The sequence below is a fragment of the Neovison vison genome, chromosome X (assembly GCF_020171115.1).
Source record: "Neovison vison isolate M4711 chromosome X, ASM_NN_V1, whole genome shotgun sequence".
Lineage (NCBI taxonomy): Eukaryota > Metazoa > Chordata > Mammalia > Carnivora > Mustelidae > Neogale > Neogale vison.
In genome coordinates this window covers 86,758,906-86,783,698 of record NC_058105.1, presented here as the reverse complement: position 1 = coordinate 86,783,698, position 24,793 = coordinate 86,758,906, and the positions used below count along the sequence as shown (strand labels likewise).

At 38.7% G+C, this 24,793-nt stretch overlaps 1 pseudogene; it reads left to right on the top strand.

Annotated features, from left to right (window-relative positions):
* The first annotated feature begins 6 nt into the window (after positions 1 to 6).
* On the top strand, positions 7 to 8,766 carry LOC122896640 (annotated as a pseudogene).
* The last annotated feature ends 16,027 nt before the right edge of the window (positions 8,767 to 24,793 follow it).

The window sequence follows — 24,793 nt, the reverse complement described above, 5'->3', positions numbered from 1 at the left end:
GCCCCCATGGAAGGAGCGGGAAGGCCCCCGGACTCTGTGCCCAACAGAAATGTAGCTGAGTACAGTGACAGACCCACCCGAAGCCTGGCTGCTCCTCTTTTATAAGGAAGTCATTTTGCAGTCTGTGAACGTGATGTTAGATTTAATAAGCTTCATACTGATTTTGAAAACTTCAAAATTGCTCCCAAGTACCCTATTTTCAAAGGGTAGTGATAAAGTATTAACTCTTGGTATTCAGAGAATTAAAACCTTTCAGTATTTTTCTTTTTCTATTTTTTTTAAAGATTTCATTCATGTACTTAAGAGAGAGAGAGAGATCAAGGCATAAAAGAGCAGGAACAGAGGGCAGAGGGGAAGAGAGAGAGAGAAGCAGACTCCCCACTGAGCAGGGAGCCTGACGCAGGACTCAACCCCAGGATCCCGATATCATGACCTTAACCAAAGGCAGACACTTAACTGACTGAACCACCCAGGTGCTCCAGTACTTTTCTATCAAGACAAAAAAAAAAAGTCAGTCTGGTCCAGTGTCATCCAAAGCCATTGTTTTCTTGTTGATGCTGTGTTTCAATGCTGCCTACGTGGTGTTTTAAAGTCCTCTACTGTTATTGTTAACTTATCAATTATTTCTTTTGTGTTTGTCATTAATCGTTTTACGTATTTGGGTGCTCCCCTGTTGGGTGCATGAATATTTACAGTTGTTAGGTCTCCTTGTTGTTTTGTCTCCTTTATTTTGATAAGGTAACCTTCTTTATCTCTTGTTAGCATCTTTGGTTTAAAATCTAGTTTGTCTGATGTAAGTATGGCTACTCCAGCTTTCTTTTGTTGTCCGTTAATGTAATAGATGGTTCTCTATGCCCCCACTTTCTTTTTTGTGGGGGGACTTGTAATGTACACTGATGAATTAATATTCATATAAATAGTGATAAGATTACCATTATTAAATTAGTTAACACATCCTAACCAATTTCAAGTGTACAATATACTGTTATTAAGTATAGATTCCCAAAACTTATTCATCTTATAACTGAACATTTGTGACCTTGAGCAATATTTTTTAGTTAAGAAAAAAGAACTGACGATTCTAGATTTTATATCTCAAATACTGGCCTTCATGTATCAAGGGGAATAAGGGCATACTCAAAAGAAGGACATGGACAATAATTTTTCATTTGCAGATATACCCTCATACAATGTCTTGATGTTCTCTTACCTACACTCATCCCCTACGAAAAGAGCTAAAGAATAATTGCAGAATGCTTGGTGCTTCAGAAAATAAAAAGCAAATGTGTTGGATAAAAAGAGGGGTAAATAAAAACTTTCCTTTTTTTTAGGAGCTTGTTAAATCATGTGTGATGGATGAAGCAAAAATTAGAACATCTGTTTTGATGCTCAGAGCATGTAAGGGAAATATTTGAGACCAATATTTAGAATATTTAGAATTTCCAAGTTAGAAGGGTGAGTGGACCTAAATGGAAGTGTAACTTTATGCAATGTTATAAAACATCAGTGCCTATAGACAGTGGTCACACATGTACAATACTTAGAGCAACCACTAAAAAAAGATACAAACTGATATACTCAAAAACATTCTGAAGGAATCAAAATGGATCTCTCAAACATTCTGGTAGCCCAAGGAGAGCAGAAAAAGAACAACAAAATTCAAATATTGGAATGTTAGAATGAAGCCATTATGTATGGATATTTACTTTAACTATCAACTGTCTAGTACACCAGTGAAAGAGATGGGCAGCACTGATGTAAGAAAAGTACCCCCGGATGCCTGTGTGGCTCAGTTGGTTAAGCGTCTGCCTTCAGCTCAGGTCACAATCCCAGGGTCCTGGTATCAAGTCCAGCGTTGGGCTCCTTGCTCAGGGGGGAGCCTGCTTCTTGTGCACGTGCTCTCTCTCTGACAAATAAATAAAAAAAATCTTAGAAAAAAAGAAAGAAAAGTGAACCAAACATATTCAGTCTACAGGAAATGCATTTCAAACACAACTACACAGGTAGGTTAAAGGTAAGTTGATGGACAAATATGTCATGCTAATGCTAATTATTTAACAGCAGCAGCTGTATCAGTATTAGAGAATGTATTCTTCAAAGCCATAATTACTACACACAGGACTGTATATATATATATATATTTATACAGTCTAAACATGCCTAAACATGCACGTAGTCAGATGCAAACCACTAAATACATGAAACAAAAACCTGATAGGGCTGAAGGGAGTGATAGACAAATCCACAGTTATAGTTGGGAACTTCAACACTCTACTGTCAGGAATCGATAACACTTTTTTTCTCATTGGATTACAAAGCAAACTCAACTGCATGCTGTATTCCCAAAACAGATCTATATCAAATGATTTGTAAATGTTGAAGGGTCAACATGTAAAAGGACAAACTGTACCAAGCACTGTCATTTATATTACTGTACAAGATATTCACTGCCACACTCTGAAGTGACTTTCCTTAGTGAAAGTGTTCTACATCCCTGATGAACTCATGCATGTCCACATGATTTAGCCTGGTCTATGGCACATCTAATCCACAGAGAATGTCTTTTTGTTTGCATATGGGATAATATATTTATTGTTTTTTTAACATACAGTGTTTTATTATTTTCAGGGGTACAGTACAGTGATTGAAGAATTCCATACATCACCTGATGCTCATCAGGACAAGTGCACTCCTTAATCACCATCACGTATTTAACCCATCCCCCCACCCCCCTCCTCTCTGGTAATGATTGGTTTGTTCTCTATAATTAAGAGATTGGGGCACCTGTGTGGCTCAGTCAGTTAAGTGTCTGCCTCTTGATTTTGGCTCAGGTCATGATCTCAGGGTCGTGAGATCCAGCCCTGTGTCAGGCTCCACTCTGAGTATGGAGCCTGCTTAAGATTCTTTCCAAAATTTGGATGGAACCAGAAAAGACCCCAACTTGCCAAGGAAATGTTGAAAAAGAAAAACAAAGCTGGAGGCATCACATTACCTGATTTCAAGCTGTGATCAAAGCTGTGATCACCAAGACAGCATGGTGCTGGCACAAAAACAAACACATGGACCAATGGAACAGAACAGAGAGCCCAGATATGGACCCTCAATTCTATGGTCAACTAATCTTTGACAAAGCAGGAAGAAATATCCAGTGGAAAAACAGTTTCTTCAATAAATGGTGTTGGGAAAATTGGACAGATATATACAGAAGAATGAAACTCAACCATTCTCTTACACCATACACAAAGATAAACTCGAAATGGATGAAAGACCTCAATGTGAGAGAGGATTTCATCAAAATCCTAGAGGAGAACATAGGCAGTAACCTCTTCCACATCAGCCACAGCAATTTCTTTCAAGACACTTCTCCAAAGGCAAGCAAAACAAAAGCAGAAATGAATTTTTGGGACTTCATCAAGACCAAAAGCTTCTGCACAGTCAAAGGGAACAGTCAACAAAACAAAGAGACAACCCATGGAATGGAAGAAGATATTTGCAAATGCCACTACAAACAAAAGGCTGATACCCAAGATCTCTGAAGAACTCCTCAAACTCAACACCCAAAAAACAGATAATCAATCACAAAATGGACAGAAGACATGAACAGATACTTCCCCAAAGAAGACATACAAATGGCTAACGGAAACATGAAAAAATGTTCATCATCTTTAGCCATCAGGGAAATTCAAATCAAAACCACATTGAGATACCACCTTACACCAGTTAGAATGGCAAAGATTGACAAGGGAAGAAACAAGAAATGTTGGAGAAGACATGGAGAAAGGGGAACCTCTATGCATTTTCAAAATGCCCGGATCACACATAATAAGAGAAATGTGTATTTTAATTACAGTATGATGCCATCTATTTTCTACCATATTGTCAAATATACAATCATTCGAAACACACCTTTTCGTGAGGCTGTCGGAAAAGGGAAATGTGACTGGGTTGTTAGTATCCATCTAAATTGATATAGCTTGTAGAGAAGGCAATTAAGTAATATCTGTCAAAATTATGTGTTCATTTACCCTTTGATCCAGAAGTCTTACTTCAATGAATTTATGTATTGGATTCATTTGGGTGTGCATGGAAAGAAGTTATATATAAGCTTATTCAATGCAGCATTGTCTGTAATAACATTAGAATGATTGGTAAATCAGTGCCAATCAGTAGCAGACTTGCTAAAAAAAAAAAAAAAAAGAATACATCCATGTATAAGGACACCATGCAGCTATTTTTTTTTTTAAGTAGAATGTTATTTAGCTGAATAGCTAAGTGTACATTCTGAAACTGTATTGCATGAGTCCAGTCCTGGTTCTTCCTACTTTCAGTCATCTTAACACTGGGCAAATTACTTAAATTCTATGTGCTTTAGTTTCCTCAACAAGAAATGAGGACATGTACTTCACTTGGTAAAATGACGGTTAAATTAATAAAGCACTCTCTAATTTTTGTCTTTATTAGGATCACACAGAAATATCTCCAAGATACAATAAAAATGAAAAAAATTGCAGGTCCCAAAAGCTGTTTGGTATTGAACCATTTGTATAAAAAGGGGACTGGTTAAAATCCATGTAAATGTTTATATATACACATATACACACACATGTAACTCTGCAAGGAAGGATATATAAGAATCTGGTGGAAAAAACTGTTTGTCTTTGGGGAAGGGAAGTGGATGTTTCCACAGTTGAGGTGAGAGGCATACTGTTAACTGACTGTTTTTGAAACTTTTGAATTTTATACTATGAAAGTATGTATCACATAGTCAATTATTTCTTTTTGTTAAAGGCAAGAACAGAAAACAAAAAGCAATAACACACACTTAGCGACTATGCAATCTGAAACTGTGAACTTCTCTACCACAGAGGTACAGCTGTATAATGTGTCAACTGAAAACGTAGAGTTTCTCATTAAAAACTCAGGGAAAAGTTTTTCTCCCCTGTTATTCTTAACTTATCAATTATTTATTTGTGTTTGTCATTAATTGTTTTACATATTTGGGTGCTCCCATGTTGGGTGCATGAATATTTACAATTGTTAGGTCTCCTTGTTGTTTTGTCTCCTTTATTTTGATAAGGTAACCTCCTTCATCTCTTGTTAGCATGTTTGGTTTAAAATCTAGTTTGTGTGATGTAAGTATGGCTACTCCAGCTTTCTTTTGTTGTCCGTTAATGTGATAGATGGTTCTCTATGCCCCCACTTTTAAAAAAATGATTTTATTTATTTATTTGAAACAGAGAGAACGAGGGAGATGAGGCCGGAGGAGCATACTTCACACCAAACAAAGGCCAGGATGTGAGGTCATGACCTGAGCCAAAGGTAGACATATACCTAACTGAGCCACCCATGTGCCTTGGCCATCCCCTCACTTTCAATCTGCATTCGTCTAAAGACAAACCTGAAATTTGCCTAAAGGTCTGAAAGGAGTCTCTCATAGGGAGCATACAAGTGGGTCTTTTTTTTTTTTTTTTTAAAGTAGTATGATACCCTATATCTTTTGATTGGAGCGTCTCGTCCATTTGCTTTCAAAGTTATTTTGATAGATATGTATTTAGTGCCATTTTATTATTGTTTTGTCATTGTTTCCCAAGATTTCTCTGATCCTTTCTTGTCTTTGTCACTTCTGGTCTGTCTTTCCCACTCAAAGAGCCCCCTTTAATATTTCTTGCAGGGCTGGCTTGGTGGTCATGAACTCTCTTTGTTTTTGTTTGTCTAGGAAACTCTATTTCTTCTTCTATTCTGAATGATAGCCCTGCTGGATAGAGTGTTCTTGCATGCAGACTTTTCCCATTCGGCACTTTGAATATATCGTGCCAGTGTCTTCTGGCTTGCCAAGTTTCTGTGGAGATATCTGAAGCTAACTTTATGGGTCTTCCCTTGTAAGTTAAGGACTACTTCTGTCCTGCTACATTTAAGATTTTTTTTTTCTTTATCACTATATTTTGCAAATTTAATTACAATATGTGTTGGTGTTGGCCTGCTTTTGTTGATTCTGATGGGGGTTCTCTATGCATGCTGTACCTGGATGTCTATTTCCTTCCCCAGATTAGGGAAGTTTTCAGCTATTATTTCCTTAAATATGTTTTCCGCCCCCCCTTTCTCTCTTCTTCTTCTGGGACTTCTATAATACAAATGTTATTAACTTTGATGGAGTCACTGAATTCCTTATGTCTATTCTCACATTGCATAATTCCTCTTTCTCTCTTTTGTTTAGCTTCATTATTTTGTCTTCTATGTCACTTGTTTGTTCCTCTGCTTCTTCCAGCCTGCTGTTCTTGCATCAAGCCTGTTTCCAATCTCATTTACTGCACTCTTCATCTCTGATTAATTCTTTTTTAACATTTTATCTCTGTAGTAAGGGTCTGCCTCATGTCTTCTATTGTTTTCTCAAGCCCAGTGAGTATCCTTATGATTGTTGCTTTAAACTCTCTATCAGACATGTTGTTTGTATGTGTTTCACTTAGGTCTCTTAACATGGCCTTATCTTGTTCTTTCATATGGGATAAATTCCTCCATCTTCTCATTTTGTCTAGGTCTCTGTCATCTTCTCTGTGTTAGGAAAGGCAATCATGTTTCTAGTTCCTGAAATTAATGGCCTTTAAGGAAGTCTTATGTCTTTCCCAGGGCTTGCCACTTCAGGGAATGTCTTTGGCTTGTGCTATGTGCACTCTGCTCTGTCTCTCCTTCAGGCCAGTCATCTGCAGAGGTTCTCTTCTCCTGCCGCAGGCAGTGTAAGGTCCTTGGCCAGTTGTGATTTTTTAATTATGTGTGCTCTGCACTGTTTTTGAAATGAGACCTGACACTATCTCCATCAGAACTGAGGCCCTGTAGAACTCTCTGTTTGAAGATGTGGTGTGGGCAGTGGTTTGTGCTGGTCTTCTGGAGGAGGAACTGAGGCATGTGTGACTAAGAAGGGTAGTACTGCCAGAGTGTAGGGTGGTGGGGCTTAGTGTAAGTAAGTTGGGCATCCAATGTTGGTGCTGCACTGTTTCCCACAGGTGACTCTGTGTTTATGCTGAGGGACAGGGTAGGAAAATGGTGCCAGAAAGCTCCTTTCTTCCTGGAGCCTTGCCTCCATAAACTCTACCTCTCAGGGACACACAATGAGATAAGTAAATAATCTCCCCATGTGTGCCCCAGGCATTCTTTGATTACTGTTTCCATGATGTCTAGCCCTGTGTTGTTTGCCTCCCTTCTCTCCAGGAGCAGCACCGTGCCCTCAGGTTCTATCCCAATCAAGCTTTCTGACCTCTAGGCTTTAGGGGCACCTGAGTATCTCAGTCAGTTAAGCAGCTGCCTTTGGCTCAGGTCTTGATCCTGGGGTCCTGGGATCAAGCTCTGCATCAGTCTCACTGCTCTGCAGGGAGTCTGCTTCTCCCCCCTGCTTATGTTCTCTCTCTCTGGCAAATTAATAAATAAAATCTTTTAAGAAAGATGAAACTCCGGACTTTAAGTTCTGCCTGTTGTAAGAACTCAAATTTCAGCCCTTCTTATTTTCCAAGACAATGACTTTAGGGAAATATTCTTTTTGTGTGAACACTCTATTTCTCTTGCCCACTCCACAACTAGGGCTTCCTCCCCTCTGCTGCACCCACAATACATTTCTCCCCTAAAATGGGTCTCCACACTTTCTACCTTCTTTAATGTAGACTCTTCTCTATCTGCAGGTGTGGAATTTTTTCTGTCAGTTTTCAGGTTTATTTCTGGGGTATTTAGGATGATTTGATAGTTATCTAGCTGTGTTCATGGGATGACGTGACCTCCTACTCCACCACCATCTTCCTCTGTTCAGAGAAGATTGTTTTGTATGGTACATGGGTAATCCACAGAACCTACCTTCTGGATCATGATACATTGGAGCCACTAATCTTTTTTTTTTAGATTTTTTTTTTATTTGACAGAGATAGATCACAAGTAGGCAGAGAGGCAGGCGGAGAGAGAGAGGAGGAAGCGGGCTCCCTGCTGAGCAGAGAGCCCAATGTGGGGCTCAATCCCAGGACCCTGGGATCATGACCTGAGCTGAAGGCAGAGACTTAACCCACTGAGCCACACAGGTGCCCCTGAGTCATTAATCTTATCCACATTTCAAAGGTAGTGATGCAAGTAATATAAGACCAAAGGCTGAATTTTTTTCTTGTCATGAATACAGGGATGAGGAAGTATTTCCTTACAAGCAGAATCTAGTGGAATGAGTAAATCTGTTGAACTAAGCTATAAAAATTACAGTAACAAAGCAGTCAGATTCACAGAATCATTCTGATAAACTAAGTCAACAAGGTGAATGTAGGAAGAAGCAAGCGTCTTGGAAAACTGGCATTGGTGGTATACCCATCATTACTCTAACTCTGTAAGAACTAAATAAATATGGTCAAAGTATTAACAAATAATTTGATGTGGTCATGAAGCCGTCTTCTTTACTCCTAAACCTCCTTCAGATAGTGCAATTATCAATGCTGGATATTGTGTTAAGCAAGGAATGGTGATGAAGAAACTGGAAGAGAAGATATTTATTTTTCAATTGGATGAAAACACAATAGGCCACTTCAAAGCTAAACTGGAAAAGGAAACTCTTTGATAATACCACTTAAAGAAAATCATGAAGTACAGGAATGTAGACAGAGCAATGTAATGATGAGGGACAAACTCTTCAAAAGTGTAACATTGTTTTGAACTTTCTGTGTGCAAGCTGATAGCCCTGAAGAGATGCATACTTGGATTAAAGCAATCTCTGGGATTTATTCAAAAAAAGCAAGTCCCAGGACTTAGTACTTACAACTGGTCATAGAATGTTGAGTTAACCAAACTGCTTTTTACAGTTATGGTAATTGACTTTGTCAAAAGTAATGCAAATTTTCTCTACAATCATCAGGTTGTAAATTTGTATTTTTTAAATGATAAATTTTGATAAAAAAGAACTTCACTAGTTGAAAAAATCACAGTAAGCTGTCTTCTAAAGATTAATTTACTGAATTGGCTCTAGAGTTTCAATATCTATGTTTTAGGTATTTTGAAATTTTTTATACCTCACCACTTGAAATCGCCATTGTTCTAAGAGTACATACAAACTCATACATGCATATGCATTGGATAAACTCTACATTACTATAGTTTGCATGGAATTTTAAATATCAGGTGAAATTTACCCCCCTCATAGAAATCTATAGTGTTTTGTTAATTTGTATCACTTTGTTTTCAAAGTTACTTGTGTCATAAATAAACACAATATACTAGGGACTGTATGGCAGTGCATTTGGAATGGCCATATTTTAAGGACATACTTAGATTTGATTTAGGTGGAAACAAAATGAAATTAATATTTACAACTGGTAATTATTTCACTGCAGTTTTATTTCACTGCACTTTTATTTATTTATTTATTATTTTTTATTTCTTTTCAGCGTAACAGTATTCATTGTTTTTGCACCACACCCAGTGCTCCATGCAATACGTGCCCTCCCCAATACCCTCCACCTGGTTCCCCCAACCCCCACCCCCCGTCCCTTCAAAACTCTCAGGTTGTTTTTCAGAGTCCATAGTCTCTCATGGTTCACCTCCCCTTCCAATTTCCCTCAACTCCCTTCTCCTCTCCATCTCCCCTTGTCCTCCATGTTATTTGTTATGCTCCACAAATAAGTGAAACCATATGATAATTGACTCTCTCTGCTTGACTTATTTCACTCAGCATAATCTCTTCCAGTCCCATCCATGTTGCTTCAAGTTTTTTTTTTTGTTTTTTTTTGTTTTTTTTAGTTTATTTCACAGACAGTGATCACAAGTAGGCAGAGAGGCAGGCAGAGAGAGAGAGAGGAGGAAGCAGGCTCCCCGCTGAGCAGAGAGGCAGATGTGGGACTCGATCCCAGGACCCTGAGATCATGACCCGAGCTGAAGGCAGCGGCTTAACCCACTGAGCCACCCAGGCGCCCGCGTCCATGTTGCTTCAAAAGTTGGGTATTCATCCTTTCTGATGGAGGCATAATACTCCATAGTGTATATGTACCACATCTTCCTTATCCATTCGTCCGTTGAAGGGCATCTTGGTTCTTTCCACAGTTTGGCGACCATGGCCATTGCTGCTTTTCACTGCACTTTTAATAAAGTATTAAATATGTACCCTTTGTTACATTTAAAATCTTAAGTTTTATGAATGTGTGATATATTCAACACTAAATAAATACAGTTAAATGAAAGGTGAGAAGACTATGCTGTTATTGGTTACAGTGAAATTCAGTGAAGAAAACTAAACTTGTCAGACTCCCAGACAAAATAATAGGTGTGAAAAATGTTGCATTCTGCTAATTAAATAAATATAAAGAAACATGACTTTCTATTTTTATTTTCTACATTTTCATTTTTTGTCCTAAGATATGTAGGATAATTCCTAGTGTTGATTGAGAATATATACTGAAATAAAAGGAAAAAACTGGTAGGTTTGCTTTTAAACACAGTTTAGTTGCAACTGGACCACTGTATTCTAGTTTAGGCTGACTGAATCTTCAGGTGGCAAAGCTGCCAAATTCAGCTTTGGTGACCGAACTGGTTTCTTAGTGGAAATGATTGTTAAATGTCATTGCTTTGAATTCACTCCTAAAAATGCATTGTCTTGGATTAGGAAAGACAAATTCCATATGATTTCACTCATATGAGTAATCTAAAAAGAATGAATGAGTAAAGAAACAAAAAGCAGAATCAGAGCTATAAATTCAGAGAACAAAGTAATTGTTGCCAGTGCAGAAAGGGATGAGGGGAAAGGGCAAAATGGGTGAAGGATAGTGGGAGATGAGTATTTCCAGTTATGGAATGAATAATTCATGGATATAAGAGGCCTAGCCTAAAGAATACAGTCAATGATATTGTAATAGCATTGTCGTGAGCATAACATCATGCGTAAACTTTAGAATCACTATGTTGTACACTTGAAACTAATGTAATGTTGTGTGTCATCTATACTCAAAAAATTTAAAAAGCAATTAAATTAAGATGCATTGTTTTAGGAAGGAACTTGAACATGTATACTGCATGGTTCATGCTTCTGCTCTGGGTGTGTGTTTTGTTTGCTTTTCCACAAATAAAGTCTCACACTGAGTTACTAAAAAAAGTTTGCAGAACCATAATAATGATTCAAAGACCACAAAACTTTAGCATAAGCATAGTTTAATTTATTAGGCTGGATGGTGGGTGCATGGGCTACATTGTAAAATTCCCATATACATTTTTTAAAAATTAAATTTATTTTAATGAATTTGAGTGAAAACTTTCTTTTCTGTTGGTTTAAATATTCAAGCATCAGCATCTTTATTTCTGTTGCATAGTTCAGGTAACAAATAAATTATTATGAGCAATGGGCTAGACATTGTGCTAGATTCTTGGGGTACAAAACTGAAAACACACACAGTCCCAACCTTTTCTAACAGTCTAGTGAAACAATAGTAATAGTTCAAATTGACTGCATGCTTATGTAGTATTTATGAGTGATGGAATTATTTTAAATGGGTCTTATTTAATTTTCACAATAATGTTATGAGGTAGGTATTAATTTTACCCTATTTCTGGGACGCCTGGGTGGCTCAGTTGGTTAAGCAGCTGCCTTCAGCTCAGGTCATGATCCCAAGGTCCTGGGATCAAGTCCCACATTGGGCTCCTTGCTCGGCAGGGAGCCTGCTTCTCCCTCTGCCTCTGCCTGCCATTCTGTCTGCCTGTGCTCCCTCTCTCCCTCTCTCTCTCTCTGATAAATAAATAAAATCTTTAAAAAAAAAGGCTGATAGCTGCCATTTAATTTTACCCTGTTTCTGAGACAGACAAGTTAAAAAGCTTTTCTAAGCCCAAGTTCACCCAGCTATTAAATAGCTGAGCTGGAATTTAAAAGGATGTCAACCTAGTTCACCATGACACTAGTTAGACAGCCTCCCAAAACACCTCATTTCCATTTAAGCAGGGAACTCCCACATAACCTAGAAGGTGATACTACCTAGCAAGCGGTATAGATGCTGTGGCACCAGAGGACAGGCACTGTGACCAGCCATCCAGGTATGACATCAAGAGACACGTGATAAACTAAATATCCCTATGCTTTATTTAAAAGATCAAAACCGGTGAGGTAGTTCTGACTTACAGATTTACAACAGTAATTTCAAGAAGTACCAAGAATTCCCTCAGAGAAGATTCTAGAGAAGGAGGCTTCATACTGTTTGTCCAAAAACAGACTCAAATTACAACAGTGTATGTTCCAGTGCCATGGCAGCAGTGTGGAAAGCACGATGTCTTCATTCTGCATTTCATCTTGAACTGTTGCCTAGCTGGACTTGCACTGATTTTTTTTCTCCCTCCCCAAAACTGAAGAACTTCATTGAAAACAATGACCGGGGCGCCTGGGTGGCTCAGTGGGTTAAGCCGCTGCCTTCGGCTCAGGTCATGATCTCAGGGTCCTGGGATCGAGTCCCGCATCGGGCTCTCTGCTCAGCAGGAAGCCTGCTTCCCTCTCTCTCTCTGCCTGCCTCTCCATCTACTTGTGATTTCTCTCTGTCAAATAAATAAATAAAATCTTTAAAAAAAAAAGAAAGAAAGAAAACAATGACCGATAGAAACTCCAGATTTTTGTTTAAAGTCAACTGACAACATCTTCCAGATTTTCCTAGTACTGCACATTCTTTTCACTATTTTAAAAACTCTGAGTTCCAAAACCAAATTAACAAAAACTTTGCTGACAAAGATTCTGCTCAAAGATCTAGCCATCATACTACTTATTTTTCTAAATTTCACATCTGTAACTTATTTTTTGTTACTATATCCCCTATGCTGTACATTACATCACCGTGTGTTATTTATTTTATAACTGGAAAACTGGGGGTACCTGGGTGGCTCAGTTGGTTAAGCATCTGTCTTTGGCTGAGGTAATGATCCCAGCGTCCTGGGATTGAGCCCTGCATCAGGCTCCCTGCTCAAGCAGGAAGCCTGCTTCTCTCTCTCCCTCTGCCTGCTGCTCCCCCCGCTTGTGTACTCTCTCTCTCTTCCTCTCTATCAAATAAATAAGTAAAACCTTTAAGAAAATTAACTGGAAAACCATACCCTTTGATCCTCTTCACCTATTTTATCTATGCCTCCACCTCCTCCACTCTGGTATCCATTAGTTTGTTGTCTGTAACTATCTATGTTCTCTGTATCTATGAACAAAAATCATAGATAGTTGATAAATTTGTTAGATTGTTAGATTGTATTTTAGATTATTCATGTAAGTTAAGCCATACAATATTTGTCTTAGTCTGTCTGATTTATTTCACTTAGGACAATACTCTTTAAGTCTATCCATGTTGTCAAAAATAGGAAGATCTGGGGGCACCTGGGTGGCTCAGTGTGTTAAAGCCTCTGCCTTCAGCTCAGGTCATGATCCCAGGGTCCTGGGATGGAGCCCCGCATCAGGCTCTCTGCTCAGCAGGGAGCTTGCTTCCTCCTCTCTCTCTGCCTGCCTCTCTGCCTACTTGTGATCTCTGTCTGTCAAATAAAAAAAAAAAACAAGTGACATAGAAGACAAAATAATGAAGCTAAACAAAAGAGAGAAAGAGGAATTATGCAACGTGAGAATAGACATAAGGAATTCAGTGACTCCATCAAAGTTAATAACATTTGTATTATAGAAGTCCCAGAAGAAGAAGAGAGAAAGGGGGGGCGGAAAACATATTTAAGGAAATAATAGCTGAAAACTTCCCTAATCTGGGGAAGGAAATAGACATCCAGGTACAGCATGCATAGAGAACCCCCATCAGAATCAACAAAAGCAGGCCAACACCAACACATATTGTAATTAAATTTGCAAAATATAGTGATAAAGAAAAAAAAATCTTAAATGTAGCAGGACAGAAGTAGTCCTTAACTTACAAGGGAAGACCCATAAAGTTAGCTTCAGATATCTCCACAGAAACTTGGCAAGCCAGAAGACACTGGCACGATATATTCAAAGTGCCGAATGGGAAAAATCTGCATGCAAGAACACTCTATCCAGCAGGGCTATCATTCAGAATAGAAGAAGAAATAGAGTTTCCCAGACAAACAAAAACAAAGAGAGTTCATGACCACCAAGCCAGCCCTGCAAGAAATATTAAAGGGGGCTCTTTGAGTGGGAAAGACAGACCAGAAGTGACAAAGACAAGAAAGGATCAGAGAAATCTTGGGAAACAATGACAAAACAATAATAAAATGGCACTAAATACATATCTATCAAAAATAACTTTGAAAGCAAATGGACGAGATGCTCCAATCAAAAGATATAGGGTATCATACTACTTTAAAAAAAAAAAAAAAAGACCCACTTGTATGCTCCCTATGAGAGACTCCTTTCAGACCTAAAGACAAATGCAGATTGAAAGTGTGGAGATGAAGAAACACTCATCAAACAAATGGATGTCAAAAGAAAACCAAAAGAGCAAAACATGTTTTAGAAAAAGTAAACTGTAAAACAAATCTTTTTTTAAAAGATTTTATTTATTTATTTGACAGACAGAGATCAGAAGCAGACAGAGAGGCAGGCAGAGAGATAGAGATGGAATCAGGCTCCCTGCTGAGCAGAAAGCCTGTGTGGCTGGATCCCAGGACCCTGAGATCATGACCTGAGATGAAGGCAGAAGCTTAACCCATTGAGCTCCAAAACAAATCCTAACAGAAAACAAAGAAGAAAATATGTAATTATAAAGGGGACAATGAAACAAGAAGATATAATTATTGTAAATATTTATGCACCTAACATGTGAGCACCCAAATATATAAAACAATTAGAGACAAACATAAAGGAACTAATTGATAATAATACAATAATAGTAGAGAACTTTAACACCCCACTTACATCAATAGACAGATTATTGTAACACAACATCAACAAGAAAACAATGCCACACTGGACAAGATTGGCATAGATATATTCAGAACATTCCATCCTAAATTAGCAAAACACATATTCTTTTTGAGTGCACATGGTATACTCTCAAGAACAGATCACCTACTAGGTCATAAAACAGGTCTCAACAAATACAAAGAGATTGATATCATACCATTTCCCTTTTCTAACCACAACATTATGAAACTAGAAGTTAACCTAAAGAAAAAATTTATAAAGACCACAAATACGTGGAGGTTAAACAGCATGCTACCAAACAATGAATGGACCACCCAGGAAATCAAAGAAGAAATTTAAAAAAACATGAAAACAAATGAAAATTAAAAAACGAAGGTACAAAACTGTTTGGATGCAGTAAAAGTGGTCCTAAGAGGGAAGCATATAGAAATAGAGGCCTACGTGAAGAAGCAAGTAAAATTTCAAATAAACAGCTTATACCTACAGAAGCTAGAAGATGAAAGCCAGCTGAAAGCCAGCAGAAGGAAAGAAGTATTAAAGAACAGAGCACAAAAAATGATAGAGAAACTAAAAAAAAAAAAAAAAATAGAACGGATCAATGAAACTAGAAGCTAGTTCTTTGAAAAAACTTAAGAACATTGATAAACCTCTAGCCAGATTTATGAAAAAGAAAGGAAAGGACCCCAAAAAAGAAAGGACCCAAATAAGAAAGGATAAATAACAAGCACCACCTCAGAAATTCAATTATAAGAGAATATTATGAGAAACTATATGCCAACAAACTAGAGAACTTGGAAGAAGTGGACAAATTCCTAGACACATGTGAACTACCAAAACTGAAGCAGAAAGAAATAGAAAACTTGAACAGCAAAGAAATTTAATCAGTTATGAAAATCTCCCAACAAACAACAATCCAGGGCCAGATGGTTTCACAGACAAATTCTACCAAACATTTAAGGAAGTGTTAATACCTTTTCTTATGTAATGATTTCAAAAAATAGAAGAGGAAGGAAAACTTCTAAATACATTCTATGAGGCCAACATTACCCTGATACCAAAACCAGATAAATGCTCCATTAAAAAGAGAACTGCAGGCCAACATCCTTGATAAATATGAATGCAAAAATTCTCAATAAAATACAAGCAAACTGGCGAGGTTGAAGATGGCGAGGAAGTAGGAGGAGGCCCCTTTTCAACCTTTACCCTAAGGTGAGCTGATTACCTACCAAAGAACTCTGATCACCCATGAAATCAACCTGAGATCACAATTATAGACATCTGGATCTCTACAGGGGCAGAAGATGCCAGTGGGCAGGTAAAGCAGAGTGGGAAAGGCGGACTGATATCGGAAGATAAACAAATGGGGAAGGGAGCCACCAGAGGTGACCGGTTGGAAAGTAATACCCCTAATACTAGCAAGAGTGCCCTGTGTCTGGGGACCAGCATTAACTTGGAGACTGGTTGAAAGCACTTCAAAGGAGCAAAGGATCATGGGGGGGGGCGGGAATTGTGGGAATCAGGACGGCTAGGGACAGGGGCTTAAGTCCCCAGTCCCAGGACAGCCTCCCCTGGTGTTGAGCTAGAGACAGTGCGGTGGCGAAACCAGGTCTTGGTCCCTGAACCACCAGCGCACCCAAGATTGCATGGGTTCTGACTCCTTTGAGGGGTTGGGAGCCACGCCAGACGCAGAAGGTGAGAGCCCTGCTACAGAGCCTGAAATACATGCTCCCCTCATCCTCCCCTGAGAGAGGTACAAAGGCCCAGCAGGGGCTCTTTGATACACACCATTGTTTCAGAGCTTAAGACCCACACCACAAACTCGCGCCCGAGAGAGGTGCGCGAAGGCCCAGCCTGGTGATTTCGGACCTGCGCCCCGTTCTCAGAGCCTGAGAGGCGCGTGCGACCCGCAGCCTCCCATGAGAGAGGTGCGCGCAAGCCGGACACTCTTAGACCCAGAAAGACCAGGCACTCCCAGCCCGGGCCAGTGGGAAAATCTCAGAGTGCGATCACTGCTTGGAACCTCTCTGGTGGTCTGGAGCTCCCAGACAGCCGCTGCTGCCGTGGTTTTGGGGATAAGCAGAAGATCCTGTGTCCCAAAGGACCGCAACTTGGAACCTGCTCTGCCAGTGGCCAAGGTGAAATTTATATGTGCTCTGCAACACCCACAGAAGAACAGACTGAGACTTCTCTCTGAGAAGGAGGCCAAGGTGCAGTTTGCTTTCCTCTAAACCTACAAAAACCAACAAAAGCGGTCAAGGTGAGAGGGAAAAAAAAAAGTGAACAATCATAAAAACCTCCAGAGAACAAACGCCTGAAAAAAACGGTTTCCTCAGAGCCCACCCCTTTGAGGGGGACTGAAGGACTTAACTCAGGGAACATCACTGACTGAAAACCCACGTGGCAGGCCCCTCCCCAAGAAAACCAACCAGGAAGAAAAAGAAAAAAAAAAAGACTACAAGAGAACCACCACCACTACTTCATAGGACAACCTTTTTTTTTTTTTTTAAAGATTTTTTATTTATTTGTCAGAGAGAGAGAGGGAGAGAGAGCGAGCACAGGCAGACAGAATGGCAGGCAGAGACAGAGGGAGAAGCAGGCTCCCTACGGAGCAAGGAGCCCGATGTGTGACTTGATCCCAGGATGCCAGGATCATGACCGGAGCCAAAGGCAGCTGCCCAACCAACTGAGCCACCCAGGCATCCCTATTTTTAATTTGTTCCCACTATTCTGGTTCATTTTTTATATAGATAATTTTTAACCTATTTACCATCACAGCGAGCTGTCCAGTACATCAAATTCCATAATAACCTTCTAACCTGAACTTATTGATACATACACCTATGTTTTTCTTTTGCATTTCTATTTTTTGAATTTTTTAAAAATTTTAGTTTAGTTTAGTCTAGTTTACTCCTTTATTTTTATTTTCTAATATTCATGTAGAGTTAAACTTCAAGGTAATCCCCTTTCCCCAATCAATGCTACCCCTATAGGTAAACCAATTTTTAATCCCCCTTTATCTTAGGAAAGTTGAGTCTTTTAACAAAGATATCGAGATACATCCAGGAAGAATCAAAACAAAATTCCTCACCCACACTGAGAATTTATAACCACTCTCCCATCTTTTTCTTCCACCAGTGATTCTGTGTTTTTGTGTTTGTCCTGACAGTATATAAATCTTACACTTGGGGTTCTTTTCGACAAGGTTCTTCCTTTATTTGCATATTTATTTTTTTTTAATCTCTTGCTATATACTTTTATCAGTCTTTTTGTTTGTCTGTTTTTGTTTGTATACCTCATAAATCTTACCTTGGGACCCATTTGGGCAGAACCTTCTCTTTCATCTTCCCTTTCTTTCCTGTCTCTCTCTCCATCTCTATTTTTTTTCTTTTTCTTTTCTTTTTTCTCACATTTGGGTGGGGAATCCTGATTGCTCAGAGTGTTCCAGGGTGCACCCTGACTGCACCATGGTCGATACAACCAGCTACATCTGTTCAGTCATCTTTCACGTTGATAGCTAACAGCTATCAAAATAGACAATATGTAAGAAAGAGAATTCAGGCTAACAATTATCCAGGCAATAGCTAGGTTGGAGAAAGCCATGGATGACCAAACAGAATTGATTAGGGCCGAACTGAAAGCGACCAGACAGGATGTTCACAATGTTAGGGCAGAGCTTAAAGCTACCAGGGAGGAGGTTCACAATGTTCTCAATGAGTTCCAATCTAATCTAAACTCTCTCAAAGTTAGGGTAACTGAAACAGAAGATAGAATTAGTGATCTGGAAGACAAACAGATAGAGAGAAAGGATCAGGAGGAAGCCTGGAACAAACAGCTGAGAAACCACGAAAACAGAATCAGGGAAATAAATGATGCCATGAAACATTCCAACCTCAGAAGTATTGGAATCCCTGAAGGGGAGGAGGAAGAACGACGTCTAGAAGATATAGTGGAACAAGTTCTTCATGAAAATTTTCCCAATCTCACGAATGGAACCAGCGTTCATGTAATAGAAGCTGAACGGTCTCCACCCAAGATTATAGATTCCAGTAAAACATCAAGACACCTGATAGTCAAATTGAGGAATCATATTTGTAGGTATAATCTCTTGAAAGCCGATAGGACAAAGAGGCTCCTTACTTAGAGAGGAAAGCCCATCGGAATAACGTCAGACCTGTCCATAGAGACCTGGCAAGACAGAAAGGGCTGGCAAGATATATTTAGGGCACTAAATGAGAAGAACATGCAGCCAAGAATACTTTATCCAGCAACACTGATATTCAAAATGGATGGAGAGATAAAGAGTTTCCAAGACCGGAAAGGCTTAAAAGACTATGCAACCACCAAGCCGACACTGCAGGAAATATTAAGGGGGGTTCTATAAAAGAGGAAAAATCCTAAGAATAGCATTGGACAGAAATATAGAGACAATCTACAGAAAGAAAGACTTCAAAGGTAACTCGATATCAATAAAAACGTATCTATCAATAATCACTCTCAATGTGAATGGCTTAAATGCGCCCATAAAACGACACAGGGTTGCAGATTGGATAAAACGACAGGACCCGTCCATATGCTGTCTGCAAGAGACCCATTTTGAACCTAAAGATACACGCAGACTGAAAGTGAAGGGATGGAGAAGCATCTTTCATGCCAATGGGCCTCAAAAGAAGGCCGGGGTAGCGATTCTCATATCAGATAAATTAGATTTTAAGCTAAAGAACTGTAGTCAGAGATACAGAAGGACACTACATAATTCTTAAAGGGACTATCCACCAATATGATCTAACAATTGTTAATATCTATGGCCCAATAGGGGAGCAGCCAATTACATAAGAAAACTGTTAATCAAGATAAAGAGTCATTTTGATATGAATACACTAATCGTAGGAGATCTGAACACGCCTCTTTCAGAATTAGACAGATCATCGAAGCAGAAAATAAAGAAACAAGAGCATTGAATGACACATTGGACCAGATGGACCTCATAGATATATACAGAACATTCCACCCTAAAACAACAGAATACTCATTCTTCTCAAGTGCACATGGAACCTTCTCCAGAATAAACCACATACTGGGTCACAAATCAGGACTCAACCGATACCAAAAGACTGAGATTATTCCCTGCATATTCTCAGATCACAATACTTTGAAACTGGAGCTCAATCACATGGAAAAGTTCCAAAGGTACTCAAACACCTGGAAGAAAAAGACCACCTTGCTTAAGAATGCTTGGATCAACCAGGAGATCAAAGAAGAACTGAAACAATTCATGGAAACCAATGAGAATGAAGAAAGTTCGGTCCAAAACATATGGGATACAGCAAAGGCAGTCCTAAGGGGGAAATACATAGCCATCTAAGCCTTCTTCAAAAAAATTGAAAAATCCAGAATACACCAGTTGTCTCTACACCTTAAAGAACTGGAGAATCAATAACAAATCAAACCAACTCAACACATAAGAAGGGAAATTATCAAGATTAGAGCTGAGATCAATGAGGTAGAAACCAGAGATACAGTACAACGTATCAATGGAACTAGAAGCTGGTTTTTGGAAAGAATCAATAAGATCGATAAGCCATTGGCCACACTAATCCAAAAGAAAAGAGAGAAAGCCCAAATACATAAAATTATGAATGAAAATGGAGAGAATCACAACTAACACCAAGGAAGTAGAAACAATCATCAGAAGTTATTATCAACAGTTATATACCAATAAGCTTAGCAACCTAGATGAAAGGGATGCATTCCTGGAAAACTATAAACTCCCAAAATTGAACCAGGAAGAAATTGACAACCAGAATAGACCGATATCTAGTAATGAGATTGAAGCAGTGATTAAAAACCTCCCAAAAAACAAGAGCCCAGGACCTGATGGATTCCCTGGGGAATTCTACCAAACTTTCAAAGAAGAAAGAACACCTATTCTCCTGAAGCTGTTTCAAAAAATTGAAGCAGAAGGAAAACTTCCTGACTCTTTCTATGAAGCTAGCATTACCCTGATCTCCAACCAGGTAAAGACCCTACCAAAAAGGAAAATTTCAGTCCAATATCACTGATGAATATGGATGCTAATATTCTCAACAGGATCCTAGCAAACAGGATCCAACAGCACATTAAAAAGATTACCCACCATGACCAGGTGGGATTCATCCCTGGTCTACAAGGATCGTTCAACATTTGCAAATCAATCAATATGATAGAACAAATTAATAAGAAAAGAGAGAAGAACCACATGGTCCTCTCAATTGATGCAGAAAAAGCATTTGACAAAATCCAGCATCCGTTCTGATTAAAACGCTTCAGAGTATAGGGATAGAGGGAACATTCTTGAACTTCATCAAATCTATCTATGAAATACCCACAGCAAATATCATCCTCAATGGGAAAAAGCTTGCAGCCTTCCCTTTGAGATCAGGAACATGACAAGGACACCCACTCTCACCACTCTTGTTCAACATAGTATTAGAGGTCCTAGCAACAGCAATCAGACAACAAAGGGAAATAAAAGGTAACCAAATTGGCAATGAAAAAGTAAAACTCTCTCTCTTCACAGTGGACAGGATTCTTTACATGGAAAACCCAAAAGACTCCACCCCCAAACTACTAGAACTCATAGAGCAATTCAGCAACGTGGCAGGATACAAAGTCAATGTAGAGAAGTCAGTGGCTTTCTTATACACTAACAATGAAAATACAGAAAGGGAAATTAGAGAATCGATTCCATTTACTATAGCACCAAGAACCATAAGATACCTGGGAATAAACCTAACCAAAGAGGTAAAGGATCTGTATTCGAGGAACTACAGAACACTCATGAAAGATATTGAAGAAGACACAAAAAGATGGAAGACCATTCCATGCTCTTGGATTGGAAGAATAAACATTGTTAAATTGTCTATACTGCCTAGTGCAATCTATACTTTTTTAAAATTTATTTTTTAATTATTTTTTATAAACATGTAATATATTTTAATGCCATTCTGATCAAAATTCCACCGGTATTCTTCAAAGAGCTGGAGCAAATAATCCAAAAATTTGTATGGAATCAAAAGAGACCCCGAATCGCTAAAGAAATGTTGAAAAACGAAAATAAAACTGGGGGCATCACGTTACCTGATTTTAAGCTTTACTACAAAGTTGTGATAACTAAGAAAGCATGGTACTGGCATAAAAACAGACACATAGACACATAGACCAGTGGAACAGAGTATAGAGCCCAGATATAGACCCTCAACTCTATGGTTAAATAATCTTCGACAAAACAGGAAAAAATATACAGTGGAAATAAGACAGTCTCTTCAATAAATGGTACTGGAAAAACTGGGCAGGTATATGTAGAAAAATGAAACTTGACCATTCTCTTACACCGTACACAAAGATCAACTCGAAATGGATAAAAGACCTCAATGTGAGACAGGAATTCATCAGAATCCTAGAGGAGAACATAGGCAGTAATGTCTTCGATATAAGCCACTGCAACTTCTTTCAAGATATGTCTCCAAAGGCAAAGGAAACAAAAGCAAAATAAACTTTTGGGACTTCATCAAAATCAAAAGCTTCTGCACAGCAAAGGAAACAGTCAAGAAAACAAAGGCAACCCACGGAATGGGAGAAGATATTTGCAAATGAAAGTAGAGACAAAAGGTTGATATCCAAGATCTATAAAGAACTCCTCAAACTAAACAGACACAAAATGATAATCATATAAAAAAATGGGCAGAAGATATGAACAGACACTTCTTCAATGAAGACATACAAATGGCTATCAGACACATGAAAAAATGTTCATCATCACTAGCCATCAGGAGTTTCAAATTAAAACCACATTGCGATACCACCTTACACCAGTTAGAATGGCCAAAATTAGCAAGACAGGAAAAAACATGTGTTGGATGGGATGTGAAGAAGGGGAACCCTCTTACACTGTTGGTAGGAATGCAAGTTGGTGCAGCCTCTTTGGAGAACAGTGTGGAGATTCCTCAAGAAATTAAAAATAGAACTTCCCTATGACCCTGCAATTGCACTCTTGGATATTTACCCAAAAGATACAGTTGTAGTGAAAAGAAGGGCCATCTGTACCCCAATGTTTATAGCAGCAATGGCCATGGTCGCCAAACTTGGAAAGAACCAAGATGCCCTTCAACGGATGAATGGATAAGGAAGATGTGGTCCATATACACTATGGAGTATTATGCCTCCATCAGAAAGGATGAATACCCAACTCATGTAGCAACATGGACGGGACTGTAGGAGATTATGCTGAGTGAAATAAGTCAAGCAGAGAGAGTCAATTATCATATGGTTTCACTTATTTGTGGAGCATAACAAATAGCATGGTGGACATGGGGAGTTAGGAGAAGGGAGTTGGGGGAAATTGGAGGGGGAGTTGAACTATGAGAGACTATGGACTCTGAAAAACAATCTGAGGGGTTTGAAGTGGTGGGAGGTGGGAGGTTGGGGGAACCAGGTGTTGGGTATTAGAGAGGGTACGGATTGCATGGAGCACTGGGTGTGGCACAAAAAACAATGAATACTGTTATGCTGAAAATAAATAAAAAATAAATTGCACTGGGTGTGGTGCAAAAAAATACTAGAGAACTGAATGCAACAGTACATTGAAAGAATCATTCACTGGGATCAAGGGCATTTATTCCTGGGTTACAGGGGTGTTTCAATATTCACAAATCAATCAATATATGATATACAACATTAATAAAATAAATGATAAGAACTACACAATCCTTTCAATAGATGCAGAAATATTATTTCACAAAGTGCAATATCCATTTGTGATTAAAAAAAAAAAACTCAACAAAGTGTCGTTAGAGGAAACATACCTCAACATACTAAAGGACATATATGAAAAGCCCACAGTGAATACCATAAATGGGGAAAAACTGAGAGTTCTCCCTCTAAGGTCAGGAACATGATGGGAAGGTCCACTCTCACCAATATTATTTAGCACAGTACTGGAAGCCCTAGCCAGAAGAAACAGACAAGAAAAAAATAAAGGACATCCAAATTGGCAAGAGAGAAGTAAAATTGTCATGATTTGCAGATAGCATGGTACTCTGCATAGAAAACCCTAAAGAGCCCACCAAAACCTGCTAGAACTGATACACAAATTCAGTAAAGTTGCAGGATACAAGATCATTGTACAAAAATCTGTTGCATTTCTATACACAAATAATGAAGCAGCAGAAGGAGAAATCAAGGAATCAACCCCATTTACAATTGTAATCTACAACCCCATTTACAATTTACAAAACCATAAAATACCTAGGAATAAACCTAACTGAAAAGGTGAAAGACTTATATTCTAAAAACTATAAAACACTGATGAAAGAAATTGAAGATGACACAAAGAATGGAAAGACATTCCATGCTCATGGGTTGGTAGAACAAATATTTTTTAAATGTCTGTACTGTTGGGGCACCTAGGTATCTTAGTCATTAGGTATCTGCCTTCAGCTCAGGTCATGATCTGAGGGTCCTGGGATCGAGCCCTGCCTTGGGATCCCTGCTCAGTGGGAAGCCTGATTCTCCCTCTCTCATTCTCCCTGTTTGTGTTCCCTCTTTCACTGTCTTTCTTTCTGTCAGACAAATAAAAATATCTTTTAAAAAATCTGTACTGGCCAAAGACATCTACACATTCAAAGCACTCCCTATCAAAATACCACCAGCCTTTTTCACAGAGCTAGAACAAAAAATCCTAAAATTTGTATAGAACAACAAAAGACCCCAAAGAGCCAAAGCAACCTTGAAAAAGAAAAACAATGCTGGAGTCATCACAATTCTGGATTTCAACATGTATTACAAAGCTGCTGTCATCAAAATAGTATGTACTGGCACAAAAATAAACAAATTGATCAATAGAATAGAATAGAAAACTCAGAAATAAACCCACAACTATATTGTCAATTAATCTTCAACAAAGAAGGAAAGACTATC